The 25,038-nt window shown below is 42.9% G+C and overlaps 1 long non-coding RNA gene across 1 annotated transcript in view; it reads right to left on the reverse strand.

The window, feature by feature from the left end:
- LOC149980803 (uncharacterized) overlaps positions 1 to 25,038 on the reverse strand; it is a 145,768-nt gene that overhangs the window by 118,815 nt on the left and 1,915 nt on the right. The window lies entirely within an intron of this gene.

Below are 25,038 nucleotides of genomic sequence, written 5' to 3' on the forward strand. Positions count from 1 at the left end.
TGTATAAGAACTAAAGCTTTGTCGGGGATTAAATAAATAGTACCTGATCATGTTCTCTTTCGCTCTACTGAACGCTTCACTTTTACCAGTGCAGTTTGGAGAGCTGGGTCTGGGTCTGGATCTGGGTCTGGGTCTGGATCTGGGTCTGGATCTGGATCTGGGTCTGTGTCTGGATCTGGGTCTGGATCTGGGTCTGGATCTGGGTCTGGGTCTGGATCTGGGTCTGGGTCCTGATCTGGGTCTGGGTCTGGATCTGGATCTGGGTCTGGATCTGGGTCTGGGTCTGGATCTGTGTCTGGATCTGGGTCTGGATCTGGGTCTGTATCTGGGTCTGGATCTGGGTCTGGAGCTGGGTCTGGATCTGGGTCTGGGTCTGGATCTGGGTCTGGATCTGGATCTGGGTCTGGATCTACCTATTGATAAAAGTCACCTTGTCCTAGAGAGATTTAAGCCTGAATGGTGGAAAAACCATTGGAACCATTTCCCTATACATTATTTTATTGTTACCTCTATAAGAACGCTAAAGCTTTGTCGGAGATTAAATACATTGTCTCAATACTTACATCACAAGAACGAGAAGAGAACCTTATTTTTGTGGGTGTACATTTTTTGTGAAATTGGAAAAAGTTATATTTTAATACAGTTGAAATATTTACAAATTAGATGCACTGAAATGAAAGCAACTTCCGAAAATGAACACACGGATTATAGTGATATTATGTCTGATCTCTCAAACAATGTAAAGAATGTTTAGATAAGTGTAATCTAGAGCCAAGCCTGTTGATTTTTAATCGGAGGGTATCCTGCTATTGACACTCTTGTTGAATCATACAACAGAACGTGACAACAGCAGTAATTTATGTGGAAGTCTAGACAGAGCAGGTGAGTGGAAGTAGGTCTAGACAGAGCAGGTGAGTGGAAGTAGGCCTAGACAGAGCAGGTGAGTGGAAGTAGGCCTAGACAGAGCAGGTGAGTGGAAGTAGGCCTAGACAGAGCAGGTGAGTGGAAGTAGGCCTAGACAGAGCAGGTGAGTGGAAGTAGGCCTAGACAGAGCAGGTGAGTGGAAGTAGGCCTAGACAGAGCAGGTGAGTGGAAGTAGGCCTAGACAGAGCAGGTGAGTGGAAGTAGGCCTAGACAGAGCAGGTGAGTGGAAGTAGGCCTAGACAGAGCAGGTGGGTGGAAGTAGGCCTAGACAGAGCAGGTGAGTGGAAGTAGGCATAGACAGAGCAGGTGAGTGGAAGTAGGCCTAGACAGAGCAGGTGGGTGGAAGTAGGCCTAGACAGAGCAGGTGAGTGGAAGTAGGCCTAGACAGAGCAGGTGGGTGGAAGTAGGCCTAGACAGAGCAGGTGGGTGGAAGTAGGCCTAGACAGAGCAGGTGAGTGGAAGTAGGCCTAGACAGAGAAGGTGAGTGGAAGTAGGCCTAGACAGAGCAGGTGAGTGGAAGTAGGCCTAGACAGAGCAGGTGAGTGGAAGTAGGCCTAGACAGAGCAGGTGAGTGGAAGTAGGCCTAGACAGAGCAGGTGAGTGGAAGTAGGCCTAGACAGAGCAGGTGAGTGGAAGTAGGCCTAGACAGAGCAGGTGGGTGGAAGTAGGCCTAGACAGAGCAGGTGACTGGAAGTAGGCCTAGACAGAGAAGGTGACTGGAAGTAGTCCTAGACAGAGCAAGGTGAGTGGAAGTAGGCCTAGACAGAGCAGGTGGGTGGAAGTAGGCCTAGACAGAGCAGGTGACTGGAAGTAGGCCTAGACAGAGCAGGTGAGTGGAAGTAGGCCTAGACAGAGCAGGTGAGTGGAAGTAGGCCTAGACAGAGCAGGTGGGTGGAAGTGGGCCTAGACAGAGCAAGTTTTAGTGGTTTCAGCCCCGTTCCACCCACCACTTTATGTTAATGTGCTAATATATGCAAATTGCCCTATTGTATTTATGCAAATTGTGCACATATACAGTGCCTTGCGAAAGTATTCGGCCCCCTTGAACTTTGCGACCTTTTGCCACATTTCAGGCTTCAAACATAAAGATATAAAACTGTATTTTTTTGTGAAGAATCAACAACAAGTGGGACACAATCATGAAGTGGAACGACATTTATTGGATAGTTCAAACATTTTTAACAAATCAAAAACTGAAAAATTGGGCGTGCAAAATTATTCAGCCCCCTTAAGTTAATACTTTGTAGCGCCACCTTTTGCTGCGATTACAGCTGTAAGTCGCTTGGGGTATGTCTCTATCAGTTTTGCACATCGAGAGCCTGACATTTTTTCCCATTCCTCCTTGCAAAACAGCTCGAGCTCAGTGAGGTTGGATGGAGAGCATTTGTGAACAGCAGTTTTCAGTTCTTTCCACAGATTCTCGATTGGATTCAGGTCTGGACTTTGACTTGGCCATTCTAACACCTGGATATGTTTATTTTTGAACCATTCCATTGTAGATTTTGCTTTATGTTTTGGATCATTGTCTTGTTGGAAGACAAATCTCCGTCCCAGTCTCAGGTCTTTTGCAGACTCCATCAGGTTTTCTGCCAGAATGGTCCTGTATTTGGCTCCATCCATCTTCCCATCAATTTTAACCATCTTCCCTGTCCCTGCTGAAGAAAAGCAGGCCCAAACCATGATGCTGCCACCACCATGTTTGACAGTGGGGATGGTGTGTTCAGCTGTGTTGCTTTTACGCCAAACATAACGTTTTGCATTGTTGCCAAAAAGTTCAATTTTGGTTTCATCTGACCAGAGCACCTTCTTCCACATGTTTGGTGTGTCTCCCAGGTGGCTTGTAGCAAACTTTAAACGACACTTTTTATGGATATCTTTAAGAAATGGCTTTCTTCTTGCCACTCTTCCATAAAGGCCAGATTTGTGCAATATACGACTGATTGTTGTCCTATGGACAGAGTCTCCCACCTCAGCTGTAGATCTCTGCAGTTCATCCAGAGTGATCATGGGCCTCTTGGCTGCATCTATGATCAGTCTTCTCCTTGTATGAGCTGAAAGTTTAGAGGGACGGCCAGGTCTTGGTAGATTTGCAGTGGTCTGATACTCCTTCCATTTCAATATTATCGCTTGCACTGTGCTCCTTGGGATGTTTAAAGCTTGGGAAATCTTTTTGTATCCAAATCCGGCTTTAAACTTCTTCACAACAGTATCTCAGACCTGCCTGGTGTGTTCCTTGTTCTTCATGATGCTCTCTGCGCTTTTAACGGACCTCTGAGACTATCACAGTGCAGGTGCATTTATACGGAGACTTGATTACACACAGGTGGATTGTATTTATCATCATTAGTCATTTAGGTCAACATTGGATCATTCAGAGATCCTCACTGAACTTCTGGAGAGAGTTTGCTGCACTGAAAGTAAAGGGGCTGAATAATTTTGCACGCCCAATTTTTCCGTTTTTGATTTGTTAAAAAAGTTTGAAATATCCAATAAATGTCGTTCCACTTCATGATTGTGTCCCACTTGTTGTTGATTCTTCACAAATAAATACAGTTTTATATCTTTATGTTTGAAGCCTGAAATGTGGCAAAAGGTCGCAAAGTTCAAGGGGGCCGAATACTTTCGCAAGGCACTGTAACTTTCTTTATTTTAACATCAAAAATAATAAATGTAATCCCTGATACCATTAGAACATATATGCGGGCATAACAACGTTACATTTTACAATCAATACGTGAATTGACACCAAAATCCACGAACTCTATTATGTATTTGTCAGTGCCAGTAAAATGTTTTATGTGCTATAACTCAGTCAATATCTGATGGATTATACACATTTTTTAAATGTGGAGTATTTTCATCCATTGTCCAACAGTTGCATTTACTAAAATTGTTATTAAAATATATTTCATTACCGTTGCTACCCTCACTCTCTCCTGCTGCCGGTGGTAGGTGGTTGTGATGGTGTATCAGTCAGACATGGGTTCAAACACCATTTGTTTCCTTTCAAATACTTAATCTGTGCTTGACTGAGTTTGTATGGCTCAGTATTTGAATAATTTTTAAATATATCCAATACTGTTTGAACCCAGGTGGTATGGTGGGTCAGTGTGTGTGGTAGACAGCCAGGGTCAGTGTGTGGGAGAGAGAGAGACTAGATGAGACTCAGTTAGAACTGAGTTAGAACAGTAGCTTCAGGGGATTCAAGTGGCTGCAAATGTTTTTGTTTCCGTCAGTGATTGAAGTGGGCTGAGGTCCGTGGCTCTGTGACCGAACACATTAGTTCACACATCAAGAGGACACCAGAAACTTGTGTGGGGGAAGATAGCTGGAGAAGATAAGAAAACTCTGAATAAACAACACACACACACACACACAGATTAGATTAGATTACATCAGAAGATTAGATTAGAAGAGACATACACAAACACACACACACACACTCACACACACACACATTAACGTGAGTGATAGAAATAAAAAAAAAAGGCAGTTGAAGAAGAGAGTGAAATACTTTTAAATAAGATGCAAATGAGCTGACACAAACAGATGAGAATAATATGGTGAAATCTGGAGGGAGGACCGTCGAAGAGGAGCGGAGGGATTTTGAGGAGACAATGATGGGGAAGGAGGGGGCATAGAGCGAGAGAAAGAGAGAGGGAAGGGGGAGAGTAAGAAAAGAAGAGATAAGAGTGAGAGAAGATTTAAAAAGAGAGAGTCAGCAAGCCATAGGACACACAGCACACAGTCTTGGCGATAACAAATCTTTCAAACTGTCATTTCTCAGAGCTCTGTGTTTTCTGCTAACGCCCCCTCTTGCCAGCCTCACGCAGACAATCGCACACACACACAACGCCCTCTCCCCTCACACAGAGAGACCAGAGGCACGCATGCAAGGCAGGCAGCTTATTTCTTCGGAGGCTATCTATCCTCTCAACTTAGCTTATCGTCCAGTAACTAAGTTCAATTGACGACAGCAGTATGTATAGTCCTCGTGAGGGGCGTCGTGATAGACGGCCTCCCAAACGGCACCCTATTCCCTACATATGGCACTACTTTTGACCAGAGGCCTTTGTAATGTAGTGCATTACATAGGGAATAGGGTGCCATTTGGTACAGATACTTAGACACAGTGGCGGCAGCAGCACTGCATAAAGAGAAGGAGCTGTTGAAGGATTTGCCTGTGAGGAGGAGGAGGAGGAGGATGAGGAGGAGGAAGAGGAGGATGAGGAGGAGGAGGAGGAGGAGGAGGAGGAAGAGGAGGAGGAGGAAGAGGCTTGAAAGCATCTGCCCTGCACTCTGATTCCATACAGTCGCTGGGTATGTCCCAAATGGAAGTATTCCAGAAATAGTGCACTACTTTTGACCAGGTTCCTAGTACACTATTTAGGAAATAGGGTGCCATTTGGGAAACTAACTGTGTCAATCTTGGTGGGAGATGACTGGGAGCTGATTACTCATTATAGCAGAGGCCAGGGTATGAATCATACAGCCCACAGCCAAACAACCTTATTAAATAATAACTTCACAGGCCATACGTCTTCACAGCTATCTCCGGTATAGACATGACTCTTTAGCAGTTCAGCTCCCTATAGCCTGGTCCCAAATTTGTATGTGCTGTCTTGCCAATTAATTTGGGACCAGGGACCATATTCTCAAAGTGTCTCCAAGTAGGGGTGCTGATCTAGGGTCTGTTTTGCTATTTGGATCATGATGAATATGATTACATGGGCGGGGGGCGGGACCTGATCGTAGATCAGCACTCCTACTATGAGACGCTTTGTGGATATGGGCCCTGATCCCAGATCATTAGGAGTTGGTAAAACCGCACAAAAAGATCTGGGAACCGGCTAGCGGGAGCTGGACTGCTAAAGAGTCATGTTCGTACCAGAGACAGCTGTTCAGGCTAGACTGGCTTGCAGCTCAAATGGCACCCTATTCCCTACATAGTGCACTGCTTTTGACCAGGGCTTATATGGTAGTAGTGCACTAGATAGGGAATAGGGTGCCATTTGGGACTCAGACATGGCCTGTTCTGTAGAGTTATTATTATTATGGTTTGTACTCTGTAGGCTACTGTCTGGGAGGAGTTTCATCATGTAGATTCATGACCCTTCACTTTAACTAGCCCACAGCTGTTGGTAGGAAAGAAAGTCTAGCAGGTTTGCATTGGTTGCAAAGTTTACAAGTTTATAGAAATTTCAAAAATCACGATGTGTGTGTGTGTGTGTCTTTACTAGGAAAAGCTCTCTCTACCCAACTACTTGCTGTTACTGACTCCCTGAGCAGCAACATGTTGTGTTACCAGCTCCTCACAAAGCTAATAACTGCTTCACTGTCATCCGTTCCGTCGATACCTCAACCGGCCCACAGAGAGACCGAACGGCCCACAGAGAGACCGAACGGCCCACAGAGAGAACGAACGGCCCACAGAGAGAACGAACGGCCCACAGAGAGAACGAACGGCCCACAGAGAGACCAAACGGCCCACAGAGAGACCGAACGGCCCACAGAGAGACCAAACGGCCCACAGAGAGACCGAACGGCCCACAGAGAGACCGAACGGCCCACAGAGAGAACGAACGGCCCACAGAGAGACCGAACGGCCCACAGAGAGACCGAACGGCCCATCGGACGGGAACCCTACAGCTCTTATCAAAGTCTCTCTCACCCTCTCTCAATCTCTCACCCTCTCCCTGTTTCTGTTGTGTCTCTCTGTTTCTCTCTCCTCTCTCTCTCTCTCTCTCCCTCCTCTCCTCCCCTCCTTCTCCCTCCTCGATACCTCAACCGGCCCACAGAGAGACCGAACGGCCCATCGGACGGGAGCCCTACAGCTCTTATCAAAGTCTCTCTCTCTCGCTCTCTCTCTCTCTCTCTCTCTCTTACTCTCTTTCCCTCTATCTCTCACCCTCTCCCTGTTTCTGTTGTGTCTCTCTGTTTCTCTCTCCTCTCTCTCTCTCTCCCTCCCTCCTCTCCTCCCCTCCTTCTCGCTCTCCTCCCCTCTCTTTCTATCTCTCTGTCCCTCTCCCTCTCTCTGTGTGTCTGTATAAGGTTCCAGTGAAAGTATGTCATTCTAGACCCTGATAAAAGCACTGTGTTATCAAATGGGGAGTACAGAGGATCAGGGGAGTCTTTGTAGCTGTCCGCCATGGACGAATTTAGGGTTGGTGGGATTTTGAAAATGAAGGGGATCTGTAGGATGGGGGCGCTGAGTTTGGGGGTTAGGGGGGTCAAGTTTTTTTGTGTGTCGATGTGTAATTTGATTCCCTATTGACATTAAAGAACTCTCTCTCTCTCTCTCTGTTTCTGAGCCTCTCTCCATCCCCCCCTCCTTACGGCAGCTGAATGGGGTTTGTTCCCCTCCAATGGGTTTTTGTTCAGACACCCCCTAACCCCCCTCTCTCTCTGTGTGTGTGTGTGTGTGTGTGTGTGTGTGTGTGTGTGTGTGCGTGCGTGTGTGCGTGTGTATGTGTGTGTGTGCCACTCTTCCAGGCAGCCATGCCCTCATTAAAAGGGTAAATATTTGCATGTTGTCGTCCATTGTCTTGGCCTGAACAGCCCTCTTAAAGGAAATATGACCACACAGGCACTGTGTGTGTTGTGATCACAGTCAAGGAACCCTATTCTCTACTGCAGGGCCTGTATTCATCAAGCAGAGTATGAGTGCTGATTTAGTTTAGCCCTTTAGATCATAATGAATAGCGTTACATGGACAGGTGGAACCTGATCCGAGATCAGCAGATGAGAAGAAGGCCTTGTTTTGCTCTGTAGACCGAATCTGAAAGTGGTCCTATTTTCTACAGCAGGGCCTGTATTCATCAAGTATTCACAGGGCTCTGGTCGACAGTAGTGCACTATATAGGGAATAGGGTGCTATATGGGACACTAAACGATTCAGTAAAGAAGCACATTGTGCCAGTATTGCTCTAAATACCTACACAAGAAGATTCCTCACCGGAATTTTTTACATTTTAATTGAAAATCTCTCTCTCGCTCTCTGAGTAGGGTGAAATTAATGTGGGAGAGATTATACAGCTGTAACTGTCATGCAAATATGCAATTTCTTTTTTAATCATTTTGCATTACTGTAGTTCAGGCTGTGTTTTATCTAGGCATACTCTGTCAGATTAATTTGGTGATGGCTGGCTGGCTGTAGTGGCACAGGGATTACCCCAACATGTCACAATCATGTTAAATTGGTTAGATTTCCCATCAGTCGCTTGCCTGACTGACTCAATGGCACACACACGCGCACACCCCCACACTCTTGCCTGACGGTGAAAAATTGTTTGCTTTATTTATCTCTCTCTCTGTCTCTCTCTCTCTCTCTCTCTCTCTCCCTCTGTCTCTCTCTCTCTGTCTCTCTCTCTCTCTCTCTGTCTCTCTCTCTCTCTGTCTCTGTCTCTCTCTCTCTCTCTGTCTCTCTCTGTCTCTGTCTCTGTCTCTCTCTCTCTCTTCTCTCTCTCTCTGTCTCTCTCTCTCTCTCTGTCTCTCTCTCTCTCTGTCTCTGTCACTCTCTCTCTGTGTCTCTCTCTCTCTCTCTCTCATTCAAGACATCTGGATGGAAAATGAATAGAAACTGACTAATACACATTTTGTATACTATCGCTATCACACACACACACACACACACACAGACAGACACACACGCACACACACACACAGAGAGAGAGAGAGAGAGAGCATCAGTAGAGGTCAACACTGTCCATTTGATATTGGGGAGGGGGGGGGGGGGTAGAGAGAGGGTTAACTGAGGGTTAACTGACAGATCTATGTCAAACATTATTCTGGAGAAGCACACAAACACACACTGACAGGGATGCTTGTCTATCCGGACAGCCAGTGGCTATCATGCTATGGAGCTGCAGCAGTGACTCAGTGAGAGGAGATGTAGACAGGACACACACTGTAGAAGTGACAAGGTGTCAGCTACACTGGACTACAAGTGTCACTGAGTCACTCCCCTGCTGCTGACACACCCACTCACACAAACACACAGTGTGGACACGCATGTGTGTGTGTGTGCTTGAATATGTGTGTGTATGCGCATATATGTGTGTGTGTCCTGTCTACGCTTTCTGCTTGCCCTGAGGGAGACTGCATGCCAGGGCCCACGCACATGTACCCAAATACAGAAATAAGTGGGGGGGGAATTCATTGGAATTCACAATACTTCTTTAAGTATTCACTGGAACACTGAGGGTCTGTTACCAAAATTGCACCCTATTTCGGACACAGCCAAGGACCTGAAGGGTAGAAGGGGAAGTGTGTATACTTTGAAGTGTGTGTATATATATATGTGTGTGTGTGTGTGTGTGTGTGTGTGTGTGTGTGTGTGTGTGTGTGTGTGTGTGTGTGTGTGTGTGTATATATATATACACTGGGTATGCAAAACATTAACAACATGACATAGACTGACCAGGTGAACCCAGGTGAAAGCTATAATTCCTTATTGATGTCACCTGTTAAATCCACTTCAATCAGTGTAGATGGAGGGGAGGAGACGGGTTAAAGAAGGATTTATGTTATGGTAGTAGGTGCCAGGCGCACCGGTTTACGCCGCAGGATTTCTCACGCTCAACAGTTTACCATGTATTTGTTTAAAAGCTAACACCTGATGGTTTCATTTCAGAGAGACAAATAATCCAGATTTGTTTTGTTGCTAAATGCTATATGTCCATCTCATTCTCAGAGAAATAAGCAGGACTGCTAGGTTTGACACAGTCAAATGTAACTAATAACTACATTTTTATTGTAATAAAGAAATGTACAAATGAGACATTTGTGAAATCAATATTTAAAAACGTACCAAATAAATAGTTCAATACAATAATATGAGATCTGGATGTAAAACATCTACCTTTGACATTTTTATAATTTAGCAGATGATCTTATCCAGAGCGATTAACAGTAAATGCATTCATCTTACAACAGCTAGGTGAGACAACCACATATCACAGTCAGATAAATATACAGGATACAAACATTCCATTCCTAAACAATGGATACATGGCATTTAGCAAAAAAACACATTTTCATTCACCTAAAAGCATTGGAATCTAAAATCTATGATTTTAAAATCTGAGAACAGTAATATTTTACACACACATAAAGTTACCCATAAGCACTCATTTCTGACAAAAAAGCACAATGTGAGAAACGGGTGGAATTAACCCTGTAACCACATGGAATTAACCCTGTAACCACATGGAATTAACCCTGTAAACACATGGAATTAACCCTGTAACCACATGGAAATAACCCTGTAACCACATGGAATTAACCCTGTAACCACATGGAATTAACCCTGTAACCACATGGAATTAACCCTGTAACCACATGGAATTAACCCTGTAACCACATGGAATTAACCCTGTAACCACATGGAATTAACCCTGTAACCACATGGAATTAACCCTGTAACCACATGGAATTAACCCTGTAAACACATGGAATTAACCCTGTAACCACATGGAAATAACCCTGTAACCACATGGAATGAACCCTATAAACACATGGAATTAGCCCTATAAAAACCATGGATTTAATGCCTCAAAAATAAACGTTAATCCATAGTACGTCGAATTTCAAGGGAACTATGAGATCTTCTTGCTATCTGTCAACTCCAGGGTTAATAACAGGGTTGCTGTGTTTGGTTCCCCAGCCGTTGTGTGTGTGTGTGTGAGTATCCGTGGGTGTCAAACATCAAGCTGGTTCTTTTTCCATTCAGTGGATATAAAGCCCAGAGTGATCTCATGGCAGTGAAGGGGAGGAGAGAAAGGGAGCGCGTCCCAATAATCTCTCCTTTCTCCTGAAGTGTGCACTTGTTCACTTCCCTACACTGACTTAAGACTTATATAAAAATGATGGTGTGAACTTTTAACAGCCCATGCCTCCACCAATCCAATGCTTCTAGATTTGTGGGAAGTAGTGATTGAGAGTACACTTCAGGAGGAATGAGAGATAGTATTGAGATGCGACCCCAGGGCCTGGGTCTGTCCTATCATGGCACAAACCCAGGGAGAGTCTACTGTTGGACACACAACATTATTACTAACATCTGGGTCTAACTGGAGGTTCATTTGTTTTGTTTTACGAAGATTAAAATGAAACAGTACAACTTCCTATCTTATCCATATGTTGTTACATGTGTACATGGCACCCTTATTGGTTTATAGAAACTTATTCAATACTCATCCACAGGTAAAGGTAAGAATGTCATAAAGCTGTTGAATTCACATAATGCTTTATATACTGTAGAGCAGGGGTATTTAACTCCTACCCTACTAGGTCCGGAGCCTTTTATTTTATTTATTTTTATTTCACCTTTATTTAACCAGGTAGGCTAGTTGAGAACAAGTTCTCATTTGCAACTGCGACCTGGCCAAGATAAAGCATAGCAGTGTGAACAGACAACACAGAGTTACACATGGAGTAAACAATTAACAAGTCAATAACACAGTAGAAAAAATAGTCTATATACATTGTGTGCAAAAGGCATGCTGGTTTTCTGTTCTACCTGATAATTAATTGCACACACCTGGTGTTCTAGGTTTAAATTAGTCCCTGATTAGAGGGTAAAAATGGGAAAAAAATGCAATGGAACTGGCTTCGAGGTCCAGAGTTGAGTTTGAGGGCTGTAGAGTCTAGCCATTCCAATTCCAATACCATGTGGCCTATGGTGACCTCCAGCGGATGAATGAGGAATGACAAGGTGTAATCTACCCATTACGCACGTATCCAAAAGCGCAATGTGCCCAGTGCTCTAGTCTTGGTACAGTATCTGCTTCATACCTACTTCTGGTCTTTTCTCATTGGTAAAATACCGTCCTCCACCTTCTTTCCTCCGTTTGCTTTCCTCTGTGACCCGGAAACCGTTAAGTGGTCGAGGGGATATCAATTCGTTAGTAGGCGAACGGAAGCGCGTCCTCCCCTCGATAGCCACCTTTCATTGAGGATAGTTAGTTATGTGTATCCTACCTGAGTTCTTCCATGAAATACATTTTAATCTCCGACATCCCCTTTGAATCAGCTTCTGTTTTGGGGGGAGGAGAAAAGCATTCACACGTAAAATATAAATGATCTGTAAAATGTCTTGCACAACTAACTTAATTTGTTTTGTTTTTTTGTCACTTTACACCTTTATTTTGGGATCCACCCCTGTAATCGCAATTTGCCTGATGATGCGCGAGTCGAGGAGGAGTCTCCTTTCATTAATTAAAGCGCATTTTCGTTGACTTTCCCTCTTCTCGTGGCCTATCCTCGATTACCTTTGCCCTTTTTCAAAAGAAGGCGAGAGAAGACGGTTAAGAGAGGACGAAGGAGTCGAGCTTTCAATTGAGAAAAGGCCTCAGAGTTCGACGCGACTTTTCCTTTCTCCCTGCAGTACTATTATGCATAATCAACTTCAGATGAGTGGACACATTTCTAAAGTAATGTATGCGTCCATAAATTAATCCAAACGCATGCATTATTTAAATGTGTATGTCCGCAATTACTTGTGTTGTGTTACCTAATTTCTCAAAATCAACAACATAACAACCTAAACATGTCCATATTGCTCCAATTTGTTCTACGAGACAAACGAGGTCCTGAACGACATGATACTGTAATAATTGTTCTCTCTCCATTCTCTGCAACAGCCCAGGGTAGTCTACATATAGTTAAAATTCTAAGAGGAAAATAGTAATCATTTCTATCTTTACTGAAATAATGATGATATATATAGCCTCAATAGCCAACCATCTACAGTTAAAAGTACAGGCATAATCATAAGTATAGGACATGGCAGATATTTTACTAGTATACTACTAAAGAGAGAGAATGAGGGGGAGACAAAATTGTTTGAGCGGACCTTTGGGGGAACAGTCCGTCCGTGGGGGGAATACTGAATCACTCCAGGATGCTTTTGCAGAAGTCTTTGCGCTGTCATACCACGGCGCATTCCTGAAAAGGGAATTCACAGAATGTCACTGAAAGAGCGACGTTCTCCCGAAGGGCATGTCACAGTTGTCTGCATCCCCAAATCCCGTGGATTTTTAACTGAACAAGAAAGGACGCATATCAAGTTAGCATCTTAAAGAAGAGAAAAAGAGGAAATAGAAAAAGGTAAGTAGACTAATTTAAATATGTGGGGGCGCCTTTGAACAGCTCGTTGGAAATCACCTGAAGTGTTCGATCTGTAATTTAGAAAGATAAATTGCGGGGAATTGGTAATTTGGCCACTCGAACTAAATCAGTCGGAACTGCCACGCGAATCATTCGGGGGTGTAATGATAATGCTCTCTCTTTTTCTTCTTTGTGGTCAAGATCCGTTCTTTTCCCTATCTTCATCCCCCGAGAGTTCAAGTTGTGTTGGCGGTAATTGTTTTGGTGTAAACAGCGTTTCCGGTCACATAGCCTACATTTCTGCTATCTAACTTTAGCTACAGGCCACCATAATAATCTGTGAGTCATATCAAATAATTGATGTTGGTTGTTTTTTTTTGTTGCTATTGTCATCATTTGAGAACATTCCGGAAATAACTGTCTGACAGCACACAGGTATGTAGATCCAGACCGGTGTCCCCTGAATGCTTCTTATAGATTAGGTATAAGAATATTTCAGAAGGTAGGAGTTATATTAAACAACAACTAAGTAGCTGTAAATAAATGACCAAATTAAAGCAATCTGTTGTTTACCAAATAAAACAAGACAGATAGAAAACAAAAAGATTGGTGCAAATCACTCCCAGGGTTACAAACTTTATTTCATTGAATACAAGCAATCAGTTTGGACGCTCAGTGACAGTCAGTTAGTATGGCTATTGTCTGCCTTCTTATTGGCATCCTAAAGTGCACTACATTGCCGTCCCAAATGGCACCATATTCCCTCTATTAGTGGACTACTTTCGACCAGAGCCCTATGGGTGGGTCCTGGTCAAAAGTAGTGCACTATGTAGGGAATAGGGTGCCATTTCAGACTGCCTATTAGCTCTGTTCACGGGGTACATCAGAGTGTAATCTCACATGATTGGATTGTTACATAAGTTTAGCAGAGTGCCTGCCATCCTCGTCTCCTCCATCCTGCCTGTCTGCGTAGGAGGGCCTTCTTCCACTGCTCTATCGTTGCTATACAAATCCATGGACATTTGATGTGGTTGAAAAGGTTTTACTCTGCATCATGGTGTGAAACATCACTATGCTGGCAAAAAGTCATTTTGAAATCCATAGTTAATGTACTATAAGTGAGCCATATTGGGCATTTGTCACATGGTGTATGTCATATGGAGAGTGAATGTTCTTGTTATTATGTTAATTTAGGGGGAGGCATGTCATCCCCTGTGTGTGTGTGTGTGTGTGTGTGTATGTGTGTGTGTGTGTGTGTGTGTGTGTGTGTGTGTGTGTAATGGTGGAGGATGGGGTTTCATCCCAGCCTGTTTTGTGGGAGTGGAGTGTGAGTGTGGTAGCAGAGTGAAAAGGCATGACGTTGATCACACACACACACACACACACAGACAGTAATGTGGTAATGAGCAGTCTGTTGTTTTTATACAAGTGGTGCCTCACACACAGTATGGCAACCCCACTGTCACCTACTGATGATGTCATCATGGTGTCACACCCACCACTGTAGATGGAGAGCCAATTGCTATTGTAAGATTGTTAGCAGCCTCTGCCAAGTCCCCAACAACCGGATGTTCCGGTTTTTAGGAGAAATGGAAAGAGAGCCTGTGATGTGACTTTCGCTTTTGGACGTTAACACGGCAAAACACTGTCTTAACTCCTCCTCCACATTTACTGGATTGGTTGAACAGTGCAGAAGAGAACCTCCCCTGACAGTTTATTTGCTTCTCCTTAAGACCAGTATGTAGGGGGATCTAGTTTCAGGCCTTTCTTTTACGCCTGCTATGTTAGGTTAGATTGTTGTCGGATTTTTAAAAATCTAACCTTATTTAACCAGAAAGTCCCACTTCCAAGGGAGACTTGGCCAAAAAGGGCAGCTCGATTAAAAATGCATTCCTCATTCAACAAGGTGGAGGTTACAAAAAGTTTGTACATTGACACTGTCTAGGGCTTTTCCATCTCAATTCCTCTGTACATTTATTTACCAAGTAACGGAATCACAACTGTTTCTGTGAGGGTTGATACCTTCTTCATAGTCCCTGGAAAACCACTGGGAAACCAATATGATATTCCCTCTCACTCTAGTCAAAATCATCGGATATTATTTAGTAGTCCCTAAAAAACCACTTTGTTCAACGAGTGCTCTAAAGCCCAACCCTGTCCATCACAGTATTATTCATTGACTTAGTCATAAGATAGAACATCCATTAACTGGGGGTTTGAGAACATTTCCACCCATCACTTTATCTCAAGAGGCCTGCTGGCTATTTTCTCCCTCTCTTACCACAAGCGCCTGGCAGCCTGGTTGTTCTAACCGCTTAACAGTGAGAGGTGCTCAAATGTATTTGTAGAGACATTTTTACAACAGCAGTTGTCACAAAGTGCTTATACAGAAACCCAGCCTAAAACCCCAGAGAGCAAGCATGTAGAGGGATGGTGGCTAGTGTAACGGATGTGAAATAGCTAGCTAGTTAGCGGTGGTGCGGTAATTAGCGGTAATTCTGACTATCTGAAAAAAATCTTGGTCGACCGAAAGTCGTCTGTTCATTGACGAGCCTCATACAAACATGGTCTCTTTTTTTCTTTCTTGAGTAAGGCATGGTGTTCAAGCCTAGCTCAGTGCTTTCTTGTGGTGATGGGGCAGCCAGTGGATAATACAGAGCGTAGGGGTTGGTAATGTTCTCTAGCTGCGCCGTGATTGTCACTCATGGGGACACTACGTAACTGCAAAATCTATGGGGAGAGCTCAAAAATTCAAGACCCCTGGGTGCTGCCACATTTACATTAGAAGTGCCAATCCAAGAAGGCTCAAGGTCATTGGCCACAGATAAAATGCCGTCAAATCAGGTTATATCTACCATAGTTTTGATTGGACTGATCATGTCAACATCATACTTTAAAAATCTTACAGTTGAAGTCGGAAGTTTCCATACACTTTGGTTGGAGTCATTAAAACTCCTTTTTCAACCACTCCACAAATTTCTTGTTAACAAACTATAGTTTTGGCAAGTCGGTTAGGACATCTACTTTGTGCATGACACAAGTAATTTTTCCAACAATTGTTTAAAGACAGATTATTTCACTTATAATTCACTGTATCACAATTCCAGTGGGTCAGAAGTTTACATACACTAAGTTGGATGTGCCTTTAAACAGCTTGGAAATTCCAGAAAATGCTGTCATGGCTTTAGAAGCTTCTGATAGGCTAATTGACAGAATTTGAGTAAATTGGAGGTGTACCTGTGGATGTATTTCAAGGCCTACCTTCAAACTCAGTGCCTCTTTGCTTGACATCATGGGAAATCAAAAGAAATCAGCCAATACCTCAGAAAATAAATTGTAGACCTCCACAAGTCTGGTTCATCCTTCGGAGCAATTTCCAAACGCCTGAAGGTACCACATTAATCTGTACAAACAATAGTACCCAAGCATAAACACTATGGGACCACACAGCCATCATACTGCTCAGGAAGGACACTTGTTCTGTCTCCTAGAGATGAATGTACTTTGGTGCGAAAAATGCAGATCAATCCCAGAACAACAGCAAAGGACCTTGTGAAGATGCTGGAGGAAACGTACAAAAGTATCGATATCCACAGTAAAACGAGTCCTATATTGACATAACCTGAAAGGCCACTCAGCAAGGAAGAAGCCACTGCTCCAAAACTGCCATAAAAAAGCCAGACTACGGTTTGCAACTGCACATGGGGACAAAGATCGTACATTTTGGAGAAATGTCCTCTGGTCTGATGAAACAAAAATAGAATTGTTTGGCCACAATGACCATTGTTATGTTTGGAGGAAAAAGGGGGAGGCTCGCAAGCCGAACAACACCATCCCAACCGTGAAGCACGATGGTGGCAGCATCATGTTGTGGGGGTGCTTTGCTGCAGGAGGGACTGGTGCACTTCACAAAATAGATGGCATCATGAGGAAAGGAAATAACGTGGGTCTTCCAAATGGACAATGAGCCCAAGCATACTTCCAAAATTGTGGCAAAATGGTTTAAGGACAACAAAGTCAAGGTATTGGAGTGGTCATCACAAAGCCCTGACCTCAATCCCATAGAAAAATTGTGGGCAGAACTGAAAAAGTGTGTGCGAGCAAGGAGGCCTACAAACCTGACTCAGTTTCACCAGCTCTGTCAGGAGGAATGGGCCAAAATTCACCCAACTTATTGTGGGAAGCTTGTGGAAGGCTACCCAAAACGTTTGACCCATGTTAAACAATTAAAAGACAATGCTACCAAAAACAAATTGAGTGTATATAAACTTTTGACCTACTGGGAATGTGATGAAAGAGATAAAAGCTGAAATAATCATTCTCTCTACTATTATTCTGACATTTCACATTCTTAAAATAAGTGGTGATCCTAACTGACCAAAGACAGGGAATTTTTACCAGGATTAAATGTCAGGAATTGTGAAAAGCTGAGGTGTATGTACACTTCCGACTTCATCTGTAGCTAGAAAGGTAACAGTCATCATGAATCAAGTCGACAATCTACTGGCAAATCCTTTTCAGTCCTTGTCATATGAAGAGAAATTACGAAGGGAAATTATAGATAAAACATATCGGTGCTCATCGGCCATTGGACTTTAACATTACACAACAAGTTGGAAATCGCAAATTCAACAATAAGTGGTTTGGAAGAAATCAGTGGCTTACTGCAAGTGTTGCAAAACAATCACTAGCCTGCTATTCAGTGGAGTGGTGTGTGTGGTCTGGGTTTAAGGGTCTCTTTTCCAAGCTTAAAAGGGAAGAAATTCACATGCTATGGGCCAGAAAAGATTCAAAACAACTGGAAACTCGGAACTGGGAAATCTCAGTCTTCAGAGAGTTCAAGACAACTGGGAACTAAAAAAAAAAACGAGCTCCAACTGGGAAAATACTTTTTGAACAGTCATCCAACTCAGAATTCCAAGTCGGGAACTCTGGCCTCTTTCTAGGGCTCCAACCCGAAGATCACTGCGTCATGATTCAACCTTGTTTTTTTCAGAGTTCTCATATGTCTTGAAAGCACCATAAATCCAGAGAATGCCAGACTTTGATGACAAAATTTGACCACGAAAGACCGCCGCGCCACCTTCCTGTTCAAGTGAGCACAGCATAACAAGGTGAGTCCAAAAATGTATTATATACTGCTGCATAAATGATGTAATATGCCAGGGAGATATACATACTGTAACATACTGATATACATACTGTGTGTTGTGTAGTAAGCTGCTTGTGTCTCACCCTAATAATTTGGTCCCTTTCCCCTTCATAACTTAGCCTACTGTTCTGACTTGGTGGTGCACTTGTAGCCTGTTTTAGAGAAATGTCATCATCAAATATTGTAAGAGCTTTCATTGTTTGCTTATATGCCCCCTTTATTTATCCTATGGTTCTGAGTTGGTGTACTGGGAGAACATTGTAAGAACGGACAATATTCTGTCACTGTACATTCCAAAAGTGCTGAACAAATAGTTATATTGACTACGTCTATTCTAGCTCGCTAATTGTCTTAATCGAAATTACTGATTTCTCAACGTCCCCTTATGCCATAGTTAGTACATCTCAATTGTCAGTAGAAACCACATTTCTTTAAGCAAGTCACCCATATCAGCTATGTTTTTTTTAAAGGCAGTAAATTAAGCTGAATTAACTGTTTTGCTGCCAGACAAGGCTCCATTAATAGCCAGGTGTATTCACTCAATGGTGCTGAAAAGCAATCTCTGTGGTTGGGACAGCTTTATTTAGGCCCTAACAGTTTGTGGAAACTGTTTGTCACTGTTCTAGTGCAATTAATGTATTGTTTAGTGTTGTGTTGTGTAGTGGCTTTGCTGGCAGGCATCTAAAAATTGCAGCCTGCAGGTAGAAAATATCCTGATAAAAATAAATATGCTATAAATCACATTGGCTACACATGGCCTGTCTGCAACAAACTTGAAACATTATTTTGGGTCCAGCCAGAAGCTTGTGCTTGTGAACTTGCAACTTTGTATAAAATATTCTTGGCCCTCAGAGTTTCCGGACAGTGAGCTCGGGACAAACACAGCTGTAGGCTATTTTCGCAAGGGATAAGAAGCAGTGCTTGACTTGGGCAGGTGCTCACCAGATCTGAGTACCTCATCTCAAATGTTCTACTGCTTGAGCTCTTGATCCTCTTATAGAATGTTAGCTCAAAAGCATTGTGGAACTCCTGCAACTAAATATAAACCGTACCAGCACCCAAAATGAGTACCGGAACCTATTTATCAGTCAACTCAAGTCAAGCACTGATAAGAAGTGATCAGAGCATGACATTTTTCTCTTTCACACTGAGTGGTTATTGAAAGGGAGAGAGCTGGAAAGATTAATCAAATACATTGAAGAACTATTGTAATTCTCAGTGGAGGTTAAAACAGACTTTGTTTACTTGCTGTTTAAGGTGGGGAAAAAATGACTTTGAGAAGCTCCACAGGTGGTGGTGTGTTAAGCCAATCAGAAATACTATCAGATCCTGTCTTGGTAATTTCCTGTATTACTAAACATTGAGAGAGCAAACCACACACAAGTCAGAGTTATATCATAAAGTACATCTTTAATTATATATGAGCTTCACCATGGCCCTGTGACTCTCAGATCAATTCCGTGTCTATAAATGAATTCTCTGAGACTGCTTACAAAACAGTTTAGTATCATTTATAGCCAAGACACACCCATCTCAACTCACTTGACGAAACACAGATCTTAGGAACATTACTCAAAGAACATTTTACTTGAAAGAGGAGTATCCCATAGCCAGATAGCATTATCTATACATTATCGTTCAATTTGGTCTCCTAAACAAAGTTCTTATCCCGTTCTTGGTACCACTTAGGACCAAAACATTACCTCATCCAATGGCATATATCGATTGTCAATTCTAGATACTCCCATCTCAAATACACCCCCTCCTGGACAAGCTCACGGAGACAGTGAGCCTCTTAGGTCATATACTAGATCAAGATAAGGGCAACCTCAGAGGGGACATACAATAGTTACAGACACATTCTCATAGAGAAGACAAGCCTCCATTCTGTCCTCCTCCCCTTCTGATATTCTTCATAGCATCACATGGTTTAACAGATATATTGACGTATGAAGAAAAGCCTGACCTCTCCCCTCTCTGGGCCCCAAGTGATTAAGCCCCAGCAGAGAAGGGAGAACTGCAAACTGCCAACAGTATTATCCAAAAGAAGACATCCTAATGACAAATATCTCACAGAAGCATTATTATGTAAATAAAACATCTTATTTATCAATGTTACCGAACTAATTCTGATTCTGCTACCACAATCCCCAAATGGTATTGATATTCCTACGTTTGCACGCAGGCCAGGTAGCCTATAGGCCTACTTCTAGGCGAGTCCTTATTCAACATTGACAGGAGAGCTCCAAATAAATGACAATGACTAAATTGAGAAAACTCGTAAATGGAATGAGATAAACCAAAACTTGTTTCTCACAAGTGTAGCATAGGTTGTGCACTCTGCAAGCAATGTGTCCACTCTGACAATGACAACTGAAATACTGGAATAATAATATTGAATGCATTAAAACAAATTATCGTAACCAAAGTAACAAACATTGTAGATTAGAAATTATAGGAATGAATGGTAAATGTACTACAGGTGATATACAGTACCAGTCAAAAATTTGGACACACCTGCTCATTCTAGGGTTTTTCTTTATTTGTACTCTTTTCTGCATTGTAGATTAATAGTGAAGACTTCAAAATCACGAAACACATGGAATCATGTAGTTACCAAAAAAGTGTTAAACAAATCTAAATATATTTTTGATTCTTCAAAGTAGCCACCCTTTGCCTTGACAGCTTTGCACATTCTTGGCATTCTCTCAACCAGCTTAATGAGGAATGTTTTTCCAAGAGTCTTGAAGGAGTTCCCCCATATGCTGAGCACTTGTTGGCTGCTTTTCCTTCACTCGGCAGTCCAACTCATCCCAAACCATCTCAATTGTGTTCGGGTGATTGTGAAGGCCAAGTCATCTGATGCAGCACTCCATCACTCTCCTTGGTCAAATAGCCCTTACAGAGCCTGGAGGTGAGTTTTGGGTTATTGTCCTGTTGAAAAACAAATGATAGTCCCACTGACACACTAACAATCAGACGCAAACAAAACACAGTTATGAAACAATGAATGCGCACAAATAGGTGGGAGAGAGTGCATTCTGGAGAAAGAAGTGTATTGTGCATCTGGGTGCATGGTCAATCCGACATCTGCATTTGCCATGTAGCATTTACAGTGATACGGCCTCAGCAGAAGTAAGGGCATTCATACCTCTTGCTCTTCGTGGAGCAGTGCAGAGCTGTTGTGAAGGAAGTGAGTGTGTTTATACAGGATGTACCACCTACCGTCAACCAATCATGTCAATGCGGAGCTATACAGAGCCCTTTGCATTTTTCAAAAAATGTGGCGCATGGCGATGCGGTACAGAGCTCGATTTGGCCTCTGCAGGCTCCGCAATTGCATCACACTCTCCATATGGAGACTCCGACCACATTTTCGGTTCACTGAGATATTTTTTTTTACTGCTCGACTAAAACAGTCTCGGTCAACCAACAGCCTAACGACCAAACAATCGACCAGTCAACTAATTGGGGTCAGCCCTAGTGTCTAGGTTCTGTAACGACTGCAGAGGGAGCTGTCTTCACTGATTCAGGACCAGTTTATAACTACCTCAGTCGTTGGACAGAAAGAAAATCGGATCTTACTTCAGTGCACATGAAAATGTATAGTCTACACAGCATAAACTGTTATAAGCTTCTCTTGATAAAGAACATTGACACTCACTCACTGACGTACATGATGGGTATAACAGACGTTAGCCAGCCACCAATGCAGGTTTAACTGTTGATCTGATGAGATAAGCTGAGATGGAGTTGGGCACTTATCATCATAGTTCCTGGCTGATCTGAATCACTGTCTTGTCCATTGGCCATTTCAGGGCTAAAATTATGACTATTCACAGTTATGCTAACAGCTCTCCTCTCCTCGCTACTTCTCCCACAGCCTAAGTGATGGTCTGACTCATTCTGCTGCTGCCTGCCTCCTTATTGCTCTCTCGCTCTCTCTAAATTACAGCGAAGTCCATGTTAGAAGAAATGGCAAACAAGACAAATAAATTAAAATAAAGATACTTTAATAGGAGCACCCACCCCTATCTCTTTCTCCGTTTCCCTCCCACTCTCTATTCTCTCTCTTTCTCTCCCGTCACTCTACCCTCAAACTCCCCAACAACAGCTCTTTACAGCCACTCAAACAGAAACCAGTCTGAAGGACCCCTGTGCCCCCCTTCCCCCACACACACACACACAAGGTAGATTCACACAGCAATTATCCACTTGCATTAGTCACATTGAATGGTTTCACTCCACAACCTTACTTTGCAATTATTTCTATATATAGCTTTGACATAATTGTCTCTTATGTACAGGAAGTGATGACATCCATTGATGTCTGATGATCTACAGATATCATGTAGTACGTCCCTATTCTGACGAGCCGTTTGAATCTTTGCCCTCTCCGTACTGCATAGATGACTTCACCAATATCATCCCTAGACATTAGAAAGCCTGCGTTGTTATTCAGAATCCGAATCTATTCTGAGTCATCATAAAGGAACAACGTATTGTAATCTACTATTTAAACAGTCCAAATGTCAGAGTTACAGAACAATAAGCCACTTCTACCTAGTGCACTGGTCCACTATATGACACACTAATTTAAGGTTTTTGCTGCAATGTTTTCTTATTCTTATTCTATTCTCTTCCTTCTCTGACTCCTCGTTCTCTCCCCTCTCTCGCTCTCTCTTTCCTTGTTCTCTCCTCCGTCACTGTCACTGCTGGCTGCTGCCCACTTTCAAACTAAAGGTCTTGTTCTCTCTCTCTCTGTGATGCTGTAGACAGACACACATCTCTTCTCTGTCTCTCCATCCATCTCCTTTTCACTCTATTGCTCTACTTCTTGCCTCCCCAGGGGTCTGTCCTACCAGGCCTGCCGCTCTCTTTCATCCACCTCAGACTCTCTCATCTCCACTTCTTTGTTATCAAGCAAGCTCTCTGCATACTGTACCAAGCTTCTCTAGTACTACTACAGTACATCGTGCTGGCGTCTGTCCTCCTGTCGCCCCCTGATAAAGCTCTTTAATTGGATTCTATGGCCTTGTCACTGGTCTCTGTGAATTACAATTGATTTAGACCAATGCTGACAAGTAATAAACTGAAATGCTTTATGTTGGCCTTTACATGTAAAATGTTCCCTTGGAATTTGAACCGGGTCTTGACCTGATAGATTCATTTGTGTTAATGCAACATGACATGAGGAAGACTTCAGTGAACTAGACTACATTTTCTAGTCTTACTTAAACTACAGCACAGTCTTGTAATGGTGGCATGCGTTCTTGCTTTTGGGTGAATTGTGACTTCCTGACTTTTCTACTAGTTTTCAACGTGTTGTGTACTGCAACTGCTAAGTAGTCCCATTATTGCTAGCAAGTGGCCCCAGTTAGCTGTGTAATTTTAGTTTAATTATTTCTTTCAGTTTGTGCATTTATTTGCGTTCAGTCTAAAAAAAACGGTGTGCAACATTCATTTAAACAGAAAAGGTGCCGTTCTGAACAACCAGTTGAAAAACGGCGAGGGGTTGGGGAACGCTGTCAGCATGGCCGCTGCCCTTTAAATACGTCACTGCTTCATGCCACACCCACCAAACGGAGCAAACACCCAAAGATTGTCTATAATGTTGACAAGATAGCAGTGGCGGTCGGTGTCTTATTTCTATTACAGCATATTGGATGACTGTCATTCATATTCCATTCACCCAGTTCAATGTAACAGTGATAGGTTTAGGCTACTACATGATACTCACATTTTCCCCTATACCTATCAGGAGGTTGCTACAACCGAGCCTATGAATGAAAGCTTACAACGTAGGTGCACACTGGTCAAGAGACAAATTTGATGTGACAGACAGTGACACATGGACAGACAGTGACATTCAATACCGCCTTGCACAGTCTTGCCTGCATCTAGCTAATAGTGGGTGTAATCATTAGTCCAACAGATGCAAACGAGAGTTTCTATTGAACAAATGCAGGTATGTTTATCCCCGTTTTGTTCTGTTTGTTTGTGTAAGAAACGTTTTTCAACAGAATCGGCAGAATGAATACACTCCTGATCACGCGTAAACACAGTTGCTGTGTAAGTCAATGGAAGGGGTGAGAACCATGAGCCTCCTAGGTTTTGTATTGAAGTCAATGTACTCAGGGGAGGACGGGAGCTAGCTGTCCTCCGGCTACACCATGGTGGTATCCTACAGAGTGCTGTTGAGGCTACTGTAGACCTTTGCAAAATAGTGTGTTTTAATGAATTATTTGGTGACGTGGTTATATTTAGTATAGTTTTATAAGATAACTTAATGTTTTAACATTGACATTTTTATGAAATTCACTGAGGAGATTGGTTCTCCCCTTCTTCCTCTGAGGAGCCTCTACTGCAAGATAGTCAAGTGACCTCTCTAACAATGGAAATATATGTCCTCAAAGATGGAAGGCAGGTGGGAGGAGGCGAGATCAGATAGGACCATTCTAGCCAATTAGAGGGCAGATACACGTGTGAACAACACGTAAATAAACACAAGTTGCTTTACGAAATAAAAAATAGCATCATTGAGTTTAATAGTAAAACAACGATGTAGCTATGTTTTACTCTCCCTAAAACTTGGCTACTTGTGGACAGGACCGTTAACCATTTGTTTAGACTACACCTTGTTCACCAGTCATGTTACCTCATTAGGCGGCAGGTAGCCTAGAGGTTAGAGCGTTGGACTAGTAACCGAAAGGTGGCAAGATTGAATCCCTGAGCTGACAAGGTACAAATCTGTCGTTCTGCCCCTGAACAAGGCAGTTAACCTACTGTTCCTAGGCCGTCATTGAAAATAAGAATTTGTTCTTATTTGTTTGTTCTAACAATCTGTGGCGCAG

Source organism: Oncorhynchus mykiss, chromosome 9 (genome assembly GCF_057628025.1).
Source record: "Oncorhynchus mykiss isolate SJ-2025 chromosome 9, ASM5762802v1, whole genome shotgun sequence".
In the NCBI taxonomy this organism is placed as follows: Eukaryota; Metazoa; Chordata; class Actinopteri; order Salmoniformes; family Salmonidae; genus Oncorhynchus; species Oncorhynchus mykiss.